Consider the following 10,817-nt stretch of genomic DNA (forward strand, 5'->3'; position numbering starts at 1 on the left):
TGCTGCCCACGCAGAAGGGCCAGGACCTGCCGCTCCCCAGCTGGTTGTGGAAGAAGCCACGGTACCTCACTGTGCCCCAACTCCAGCTGCGGCCTCCTGAGCACTATGGGCTGACCTGCCCCTGCCAGGCTCCAGGGCACGATGTAAGAAATATGGCCGGCTCCCATTCCCAGGGCCTGGACTCTCTGGCTGGAACTATTCAGTGACACTGGGAAAAGATGGAGGAGGGCAGGGAGGAGGCCCTGGTGAGAGCCACGCGGCAGGACTGGGCCGCAGAGTCAAAGCCGGCAGTCTTCACTGGCGCTTGGCCTTGTAGGGGTGAGAGGATTTCCACCAGCCGAGCTTCCACTGCTTGTGGAGCTGCCCAATGCTGGCGCCTTGGCACCGCCACACAGATAGGTTCTGTCCCACCAGGTTGGCCAGCACGCCTTCCTGAGCCAGCGTGGAGATGAAGGTGCAGATGATGAACTCATTACAGTTCTGGCTCCCTCTCTGGTCATCAGTGTTAAACTTCCTCTTTTCCACCTCTTCCTGAAGCAGGCCTCATAGTTTGCTATTTCAGCCTCCACACACTCCAGCATTCCCAGCAGCTCCTTGGGTGAGTATTTCTCCCCACTGAAGGGCTCACTGGGCCTGACCACGCCAGTCTTCTCTGTGCTGTCTGTGGCTTCCCCCACCCCCACTGGGCTGCAGGATCCCTGGTTGCCTTGGCTTGGTCTGATGGAAGGTGAGGAACCCTTCCCACCTCTGTCAGTGCCGGGGGACTCACACACCATCCTCAGCCAGGTGCAGTAGGCCTTTGCTGATGACAGGACCCAAGTCATGGACAGCCCAGTTGTAGCATATAAAGTCAACAGGCAACAGGCTATCATCCTCCCCAGAAAGCACCTTGGAGATGTGGGAGGTGACAGGGCTGGAGGGCCATGTTGGGTTAGCCTAGCAAATGCGTGAGTGCAGTGGCAAGTTAAAAGCACTGCTAATCTCAGAGGTCTTGTGCTCTCACTGCTGGGAGAGGGCGAGGGCTATGAGTGCGAGGACACGCCATAGCTGGACTTTCATCCCCACTGCTAGTCCTTTGTGACCCCCGTAGAATGCCGTAGCATCATAGCTCACAGCAACCTCCAACTCTTGAGCTCAACTGATTCTCTTGCCTCAGCCTCTCAAGTAGCTGGGAACCTAGGCACCAGTCACAATGTCTGGCTATTTTCTTTTCTTTTTTTTTTTTTTTTTTTTAAGAGATGAGGTCTTGCTCTTGCTCAGGCTAGTCTCAAACCTGTGAGCTCCAGGCAATCCATTTGCCTCAGCCTCCCAGAATGCTAGGATACAGGGATGAGCCACCACGCCCAGCCCCACTGCTAGTCTTGATGGAAAGAGGAATTGAGAGGTCTTTCTGGGACTCTTTGAGCTTCTCAGCCAAGACCTTGATGGTATTGGTCTGCAGCACTGACAGCTGCCCATCTGCGGACCCACTAATGACCCTGGCTTCCCAGTCCCTTTCCGCTTGTACCTGATAGCAGAATTGATGTTCTGCACATTATCATCGTCGCCATCCTCGTCATCCTCACCATCCGAGTATTGCCATGGTGCACAGACTGGAACTCAGCTGTGACCCACACCTGCTGCCAGGTCTTCCTCCTCTTGCATGGGGGACTTGGCATGTTGTGATTGTCTTGAAAGGCTGACAGCCACTGGACAAAGGGGGTAGGGGTAAGCGGAACTCCATTCAGGCTGCTCCCTGGATGCCTTATTACCAGCTTGGGTTTGCTGGAAGGGCTTTGCATCAGGGCTTGTGAGCAGAAATCAGCCACTTCCTCTGCACCATCTGTATGGATGGCCTCAGAGGCCTCTGGGGTCCTGGTTGTCTTCAACACCAGGAGAGACTTACTGCTGGCTGGCTTGGACTCCTCAGGCAGCCATGACTCTTGAGACTTGTAGGTCTCAATCAGCTCTGGCTGTGTTACCCTAATCAGCTGCTGCAGGGCCTCCACTACTGTCTGAAGGTTCATCTTCAACACATGCAGCCTGGCCTCATACTTGACCCTGAGGTTGGGTACCACTGCCATCAGGTTGAAACAGATGTTGTGATAGGGCTGCCCTGCAGTGTTGAGGCCAATGCGTTCCATGATGACTTTTTGGGCCTTGTCTTTCCACTCCTCATCCTCCCCGCAGGGCCCAGGATCAGTGGGGTAGACCTTCAGCCCATGCAGCTAAAAGAGCTTGCCTGTGCTGGGGACATAGCTGACAAAGTGGAATGCCTCCATGGTCTGCACTGCACTAAGACCGTTCTGCTTTGCTGGGAGGTGGAATGACTCAGGCCTGGCATGGCTATTACGTGCCTACGCCAACTCTGGGGCATTACCAATTGCATATCCTTTGCTCTCAGGGCTGAAGCCTTTGGTGAAGTCCTTCATGCCACTCAGGGTCAGCTCCAGGTCCACATTGCTGCAGTTCATGAACACGCTCAGCAAGGCATGAGTGGCACAAGAGTTGGGTATCAGCTGGTCAGCAAAGAACATGTTATTCACAATATCATCCTCCATCACAGAGGTGTCATCCACAAAGGTAGAGACCTTGCAATGGGACCAGCGCTCTTCAATGCATTTGAACAGGAAGATGAATCTGTATACAGGGCCCTAGCACTTGCTCTGAAGGTCCTAGATCTCCAGCTCCAGGCAACCCTTATTCATCTTCCTGTGGGGTGGCCCCTCAGCTACATGTTCAGGGCCTCCTGCCCCACCCACCTCTGCGGGGAATCCCCACCACCCCCGGGGCCCCCAGCCCCACACACAGACAATGGGCAGAGCCGCCTTTTTTTTCTAAGATACGGTCTCACTCTGTTGCCCTGGGTAGAATGTCATAATGTCATCATAGCTTACAGCAACCTCAAATTCCTGGGTTTGAGTGATCTACTTGCCTCAGCCTCCCAAGTAGCTGGGACTACTTGTGGTCCTCGCTACAATGTCTGGTTAGTTTATCTGTTTTTAGTAGAGCAAGACACTCTTGCTCTGGAACTCCTGAGCTCAAGGGATCTGCCTGCCTTAGCCTCCCAGAGTGTTCGGGTCACAAGTATAAGCCACCATGTTTGGCCCATATCTTTATTACAAAGACCATATATACTTTTTATAATTATCTGTTTAATATCTGTTTTTCTTACTGAAGTCTAAGCGACCATTTGACAGCAGATTATATGGTTTATTTTTTATTTTCTTAGTGCCTACCATGGTAAATGATGTATAAAAATAAATGTTTGTTGAACAAAGTAATTAATTCGTATATTAGAGAGGTAAAAACAGAAAATGTCCAATTTTACTTGTTAGTTCTAAAAGTGAAAATACAAATTTATTACACGTATCACCAGAAAGAGAGAAGCAAACGTGAAACTTATAAATAGGCTTCAATTTCATGGTTATAAATGTACACATTTCACACTTCAGCATAAAAGTGTGTCAACATATTCCCTGCCTCAGGCTTACCCCCAAATATCAGATCTATTTTCTGTAGAATGTCTTCTCTTACTGCAATGAAAATCTGAAAAACAAAATTGCTGTAATCAAAATTACATTTGGAACACTGCCAACTTACTTTTGGTTTCTGTTCGGAGAAACCCTCCACCGATCATATTGCTAATTCTACATTATCACTCAAAGTTCGGAAGAATTATTACACGGACAAAAACATACACCTAAAAGTCCAAATCAGAGAAAAGATATTGTGAAGCTGTAAGACTCCTGGTGCCAGGTCTGTGGCTCACTCCTACAATCCCAGCACTGTGGGGGGTTGAGGTGGGAGGATCCTTTGAGGCTGGGAGTTCTATACCAGCCTGTGTATATAATAATATAAGACTCTGTCTCTGCCAAAAAAATACAAAAACTAGCTGGGTGTGGTGGTGCATGCCTGTACTCTAAGTTACTCAGGAGACCGAGGCAGGAGAATAACCAGGAGCTTGAAGTTGCTGTGAGCTATGGTGACACCACTGTGACACCAACCTGTGACACAGAGCAAGACCTTCTCTCACAAAATAAATAAATAAATAAATAAAAATAAACAAAGCAAATAGGCTAATATATTGCTAATAGGGTAACAGCTGAATAAAATTTTCTTTCTAAAATGCGAGATATATATTTAATATATGAACCATGAGATATTTGGTATGTGTTGAGAAGTTATGTTTATGATAGTATGTTTCACTGGAACATGGAAAGGTAATTGGCAAGTGTAAGATCTTAGGAGAGAAAATGATTTTAATTTTAAAATTATTTCTGTTTCTTAAAAATCATTACTTTGGACTAAAAGAAATTTTAAAATTTCCCAAATTTTTAGATTCCATTTGGTAGATTTATATAGCTCTTTAAAAAAAATCACCTAGAAGCCAGATTCTCTTCCGGTTGAAAGTCATCAATTTCTTAATAAATGGAAACTAAAATGTCATGTAAAGTCACTATAAAACAGTGGAACCCCATTTTCCAACTCATTATTAAACACATTTAATTATTTCATAGTTTAACATATTATATGTAACATGGTTATGTACATTAAAACTGTTTCTTTCGTGATTATGAGTTACAATTCACTCGTAACACTACTATTCTCTGACAGAGAACTAAACTTACTCTCTATTATAAAGAACTGATAAAGAACTCAGTCATGATCATGATAAAGAACGCCCACAAAAATATCCTCAACCTAAATAAAAGAAAGATTTATTTTGTCAGAGATCAGTTGTAAAACTTTTAGAAAACCTAGATAAAAGAGAATTCACATTGCAAATTTTGATATGGTAATTAGGTACACTTTAACATGCTGATGTAACATCTGTATTGATCTCAGCATGGAAAATCCATGCATTTATAAGAATTTTTGTGTTTCAGAACAAAAAAGGATCACTAAAATGTCTGCTAACATTTTTAATTTTTAAACATAAAATGATATAAAGCCATTTCTTTTTAACCACTATATGTTCCATATTGAGTGTTATTACTTATAATGCCACACGAAATGATTTTCAATAAAAACACAATACAAAATTTACATAACTTTTTCCATTTTATCAGCAAGCAAGAAAGAAATTCTCAGCACTGTGCTTGGCAGGGGTCCTCTGACTGAATCACTGGCAGGTGCTAATTGGCAAAAGAGAAGGCAGTTTGCAGTAAACACCTTTCTCCATATAGAAAGTGTTGCACTGCAAAAAATAAAGTTCTTTGAACTTTATTGGCTGCTCAACAAATAAGCTTTTCACGGCAACAGATGCTTAGCTTTATGGCTAGAGAATAACCTAAGCCCAAGAACTGGAGGTTGCTGTGAGCTGTGATGACACAGCTCTCTACCTAGGGCGACAAAGTGAGACTCTGTCTCTAAAAAAAGAATTTTTTTAAATAAAAAATATTATTTGCAGCACTGAGTATGTGGTAAGTTCCACTGGCTTCGTTTCTGATTAGTTTTTATTACTCATTAAAAATACTCTAAACACTTAGATTTTTAAGCAATAGTTTTGTTCAATTACTGCTCCCACCGAACTGCAGTAAGACCCAAGGTACTGGCCTAATTTTTTTTTTTTTTTTTTTATCATGCAGTGAAATGTGCACCCTGTGTAGAATTACAAGGCTCTAATTTCATAGAAAGTTTCTGTGATGTCATAAATCAAGAGGCTGAAAAACAGAATCTTTAAAACACTGATATGAAAAGCTAAAGACTGGTATCACCTCAATATCCCAGGTAATCTAACCTGTGTATTATTGTTTTTTAAATGACTCATTTCCTACTTCCATATCAAAATTTGTGAATTATGATATATTCAGCAAAAGTTTAGCATTTCATTCACCAATCAGTAATAACCAATATAAAAACTCATTCCAGGAGGAAATTAACTATTTTCGTACCCTATAAATGAAACAAAATCATATTAAAAGTAATTACAGTGAAAACATTTATTAAAATGCACATACAATTTAGAATAATTTAATCAGGATCTATCTTCTGCAAAATGTCAGGCAATCATTGTGGTAATAAATCCCAAAGTTACTCCAAGGTGATACATCATATTTCTCCAGCCCAGCCTGGAGAGTAGCACAGTGGTGGCACTTGGGGAAAATATATTTAAGGAAATGACTTTGCACTGCAGTCAGCGATAACAGCAAGCACGAACATCAGCCCCATAACCACAGGGAACAGGCACCTGTGCATGCGTAAAATGCCCCATGAGGACACAATTATTAAAACTCCTGTGGGATAAATAAAAATATCTTTACTACTATTTCTACTGTGTTTGTCAAATGCAGACCACTGACTCAAAACTTATAACTTACCATGTAGGTATATGTAACAATAACTGCTAAGACTTGTGTGATGCTTACTCTATACTAGACACTTTTCTAAGTGCTTTATGTATTTTAACTATCTAAATCTTACAATAACCCTCTGAGGTAGGTAACATAATTATCCCATTGTATTGGTTAGGAAATTGAGGACTAGCAAGTGGAAATAACTTGCCTAAAGTCATGTGAATCCTGAGGTGTGGAGACTAGATTCAAACTCAAGCAACCTGGCTCCAGAGTACACTTTCTAACTGGATGAAATTATTCTAAAATCAAATCCTTACTCTCTTCAAAATATCTATATATTTTTTGAGTCTTTCAGACAAAAGAATTTCTAAACATTCTTATGCATAGTTTAATATTGTATCAATTATCAAAGAAAAGCGAGCCTAAAAACACTTAAATTATAAGTTTACTATTAAAAATCAGCTTGCAGCCTTTAAAATAGTCTGAAAAAATTCTAATCAAAGAGAAAGAAGGATGGGTATTTTAATATATTGTCTTGATGTATTTCCTTATGTAACTAGATTAACAGGCTATATATATATATATATATTTTTTTTTTTTTTTTTCTGGTTTTTGGCCATGGCTAGGTTTGAACCCGCCACCTCCGGCATATGGGACCGGTGCCCTATTCCTTGAGACACAGGCGCCACCCAAAAGGCTAAATATTAGATCATAACAAAAACTATCAGTGCTTGTGACGAATGGAGGCAATGTAAGAGAAGATAATGCATTCGTTCTAATACATTTGATGATTTTGGTATTTCTCACCACTTCAAATACACTCCAAATCCATATCAATTTCAAATACAGAAAGACCTAACTTTGTGCTTTTAAGACATAGGAAGAGAAAGGAAAAGAAAATCCACCATTAAAATACCATATGATTTTAAAAAGCCTCCTTTTCATAACTGGTTCATAGAAAAGACCTTAAGGCAAAATGGATGATAAAAAAGGACACATGGAATGTTCTTGCTACACAACAAAAACATTAAAATGATAAAAATAATACTTTTTAAAAATTGAAACATACACAGATGTAGTAAAGGAAGCAGATAGAGTCGGCTGGAATATCTCCTCTATGCACATGCAGTGGAAGCCCACATCTCTGAGCACATGGAAGCTGGTACCCACTTAAAGTGTGAATATTGGAAACAGTAGTGTGATTGAGCACAGACTCAGCTACTTGCTGCTTGCAAAAAGCCAATAGCAAGGATAAGGTACAGTGAAAGGGAAGTGAGCTAGCAGAGCTAGCAGTGGGGAAATGGCCAAGGCTCTTGCTTCAAAGAAACCATTTCCAAGTCTCAAGCTCAGGGTAGGCCTTTAGAAAGGGAATTTGGTATGAAGTGCATGCAGGAATGGCAGGGAGATAAGGAAGTTCTGGTCAGCTGACTTGTCCTGCCCCACCTGGTGTGTGGGCTGGGCCATCCCCAAGGCTGTTTATCAATAGACTAATTGTGGCCTTGAAGTGATCTCCTGATGGGGGTCTGAATTGTTTCAAGACTCAGTATCTGGAATTTCTAAACAAGCACATAATTAGATAGAGGAAACTTGTGCAGGGGAGTGCCTGGTGGAATGAAGGAGGGCAACGGTCAGAATATTATAACAAGAAATGGGTAGCAAAATTTTTAAATGGGACACTGAGAAATAGGACACTGATTACAGTCACAGAGCCAGACATGCCAGATCCTATGCAAAGGACACTTACATCTGACTTACAGATGGCAAGGTCCATAATCAGGCCTTTTTCTATGAAGTGAGAGGGATGCAGGTCCCCTCCACCTACAGTTGGACATGCACTCCATTTTCTGGGCCTACACAGGCTCATAAACAAATTTGATGAAGGTTCCCTCTAAGCCACCACTCCCCAGGAAGGGCAGAATGCTCAAAACATGACCACATTCCTACACAATGGCAATTTTAAAGTTAACTACCTCTTACATGCCTTTGGGGCCAATGGCTATGATATATATTTTTGATGTGCATTTCATTTTCCCAAACCTCCCTGCCTGTGGGGAAGGAGAAACTGCCTATAAACCCATAGACAGAAAGCCAAAATCGGCAACCCACTGGGGACCCCCTTCGCCATCTCAGAGGCTTTGCTTTGCTTCTTCTCTTATCTATAATAAAATCTATTCTGTTGCTTACTCGTGGTGGTCTATGAATTTGTTCTTTTATTTCTCAAGACCACAGACCTGGCATAGAAATTCCAGTAATAAGAGGATAAACTATGCTCCTTGTATAATAAGAACCAGCATGGTGATGTGGATGTTTCTGAACTTGAACCCATGTGATGCACAAGGAAGGACAAGCCAAAGTGTAGGACTGCTCTCAGATAAGACCACCTAATGTGGGGAGTAAAGGCAAAACTTCCTCTTTTGCCCTTGGAAATTTCACTGAAAATTCAACAAAAAACCAAAGCAAATTAATAAAGGTAAAGCTATCAAGTTTATTTAAAGTATATACATGGTGACCCCCAGAAAATAAGGATTCAACTTCCAAATGGGATTCAGGAACTTATATGCCTGTCAGGTAAAATGGATTATGGTAGGAGGAAAAGAAGACTTCTGTAGAGGGGTAGCAAAGGCCCACTACCAGGGCTGAACGAATGGGGAATGAAAGTTAACTGGTAAATAGTCCCCTTTGGAATTTAAATTATTCTGAGAGGGAGGACATTATCTTCTTAAAGAGTCTGTTCAGAATTCAGATGGTCATACCCCTGATCTTATAAGGAGGGGAAGAAAAGAATAATTGTTCTCCTAGGGGTGTCTGGACCTTAGGTAGATAAAGAAACTTCAATGATTTGGGGAGGGTTGATGGGGGTGCGGGAGCAGCAAGGTCTGTCCAGAATGTTTAAAGTGCCATTTTGGGGGGTAAAATGTTTTCTAATTTTCTTAACCAAGAAAAGTAAATTCAAAGCAAATGAGGAAATATAAATCCATTAAGGCAGTTAAAGTTCTCCCAAAATAAGAAAATGTATAGCCAAAAAAGTAGAAATACTAGATCCTTTGAGAAATGACTTTAAAATTAACTTAAAAGGGGTGGCACCTGTGGCTCAAGGAGTAGGGTGCCAGTCCCATATGCCAGGGGTGGTGGGTTCAAGCAGAGCCCCGGCCAAAACTGCAAAAAAAAAAAAGAAAAAGAAAAGAAATAAAATAAGCTTAAAAGCAAAAAAGAGTTGCAGTTATAAACAAGATTAAATGATATGTGTCTTCTGATTGTCAATTCTTTTCTCTCTGTCTCTGTCTTTCATTCTCTCTAAATAAATATAGTATAGTTAGATGATAGATAAAATAAAGAATAATTGGAAATCATATAAATACAGTAAATTCAATAACTAAAAGTCAAAATAACCTGAATAGAGGGAAGCAGTCATTTGAAAATATAAAAATTGATTGGATAGGATGGTGGCGCCTATGGCTCAGTGAATAGGACGCCGGCCCCATATACCAAGGGTGGCAGTGCTAATCTGGCCCCGGCCAAACTGCAACAACACCAAAAATGATAGCCAGGCATTGTGGTGGGCTCCTGTAGTCCCAGTTACTTGGGAGGTTGAGGTAAGAGAATCTCCTAAGCCCAAGAGCTGGAGGTTGCTGTGAGCTGTGACACCACGCGCTCTACTGAGGGTGACAAAATGAGACTCTATCTCTAAAAAAAAAAAAAAAAAAAAAAAAATTGGATGATGGGAGGAAATTACTAAGGAAATATCAATCAAAGAAAAAAATGTGTTGGGTGGTGCCTGTGGCTCAGGGAGTAAGGTACCAGCCCCATATACCAAGGGTGGCAGATTCAAACCCAGCCCTGGCCAAACTGCAACAAAAAAATAGCTTGGCATTGTGGCGGGCACCTGTAGTCCCAGCTACTTGGGAGGCTGAAGCAAGAGAATTGCCTAAGCCAGACAGTAGGAGGTTGTTGTGAGCTGTGATGCCACTGCACTCTACCAAGTGCGATAAAGTGAGATTCTGTCTCTAAAAAAAAAAAAAGACACAAGAAAAGAGATTGAGAAATACCATATGTATGTTTTTGGATGCCAGATTTATAATAGAGGGAATGGCCTGGAAAAGGGTAAAAATGTCCGTGATCTCTAAAACCTGTCCCACTCTTGCTGGTTTTAAAACCTACATCCCTTCCTCAGGCCAGAGGTTGGGAGGGACAAGGGAGTGTCTTTTGTCCTTTGTACCACAGGAGATGGCTTAAGGGAACTGTTAAGATTGTCTTCTAGGAGATTAGAACCATCAACTGTGGTTAAGCAATGATACCTTGATGCTGAAAACTCCTTAATAGCTGGGTATTTCTGCTTTAAGATAGGACAATGGACTTTAAGACAGAACTTTCTCTTATGGACTTTAGAACAAGAGTCTCCATTGTCCTTATTTGTCTGGAAACAAACTCCTCTTTCCTTTTTCTTAACCCACTTGTCCTCATTTTATTCTGATGCATCCTCAGGGACAAGTACTAAGCTTTTGGTAACACATTGATTAAATAAAGAGAATGGGTAAAAGG

At 41.7% G+C, this 10,817-nt stretch overlaps 1 pseudogene; it reads right to left on the reverse strand.

Annotated features, from left to right (window-relative positions):
* Nucleotides 1-294: 294 nt before the first annotated feature.
* On the reverse strand, nucleotides 295-2,687 carry LOC128598328 (ubiquitin carboxyl-terminal hydrolase BAP1-like; annotated as a pseudogene).
* Between the last annotated feature and the right edge of the window lie 8,130 nt (nucleotides 2,688-10,817).

Source organism: Nycticebus coucang, chromosome 11, assembly GCF_027406575.1.
Source record: "Nycticebus coucang isolate mNycCou1 chromosome 11, mNycCou1.pri, whole genome shotgun sequence".
Classification (NCBI taxonomy): domain Eukaryota; kingdom Metazoa; phylum Chordata; class Mammalia; order Primates; family Lorisidae; genus Nycticebus; species Nycticebus coucang.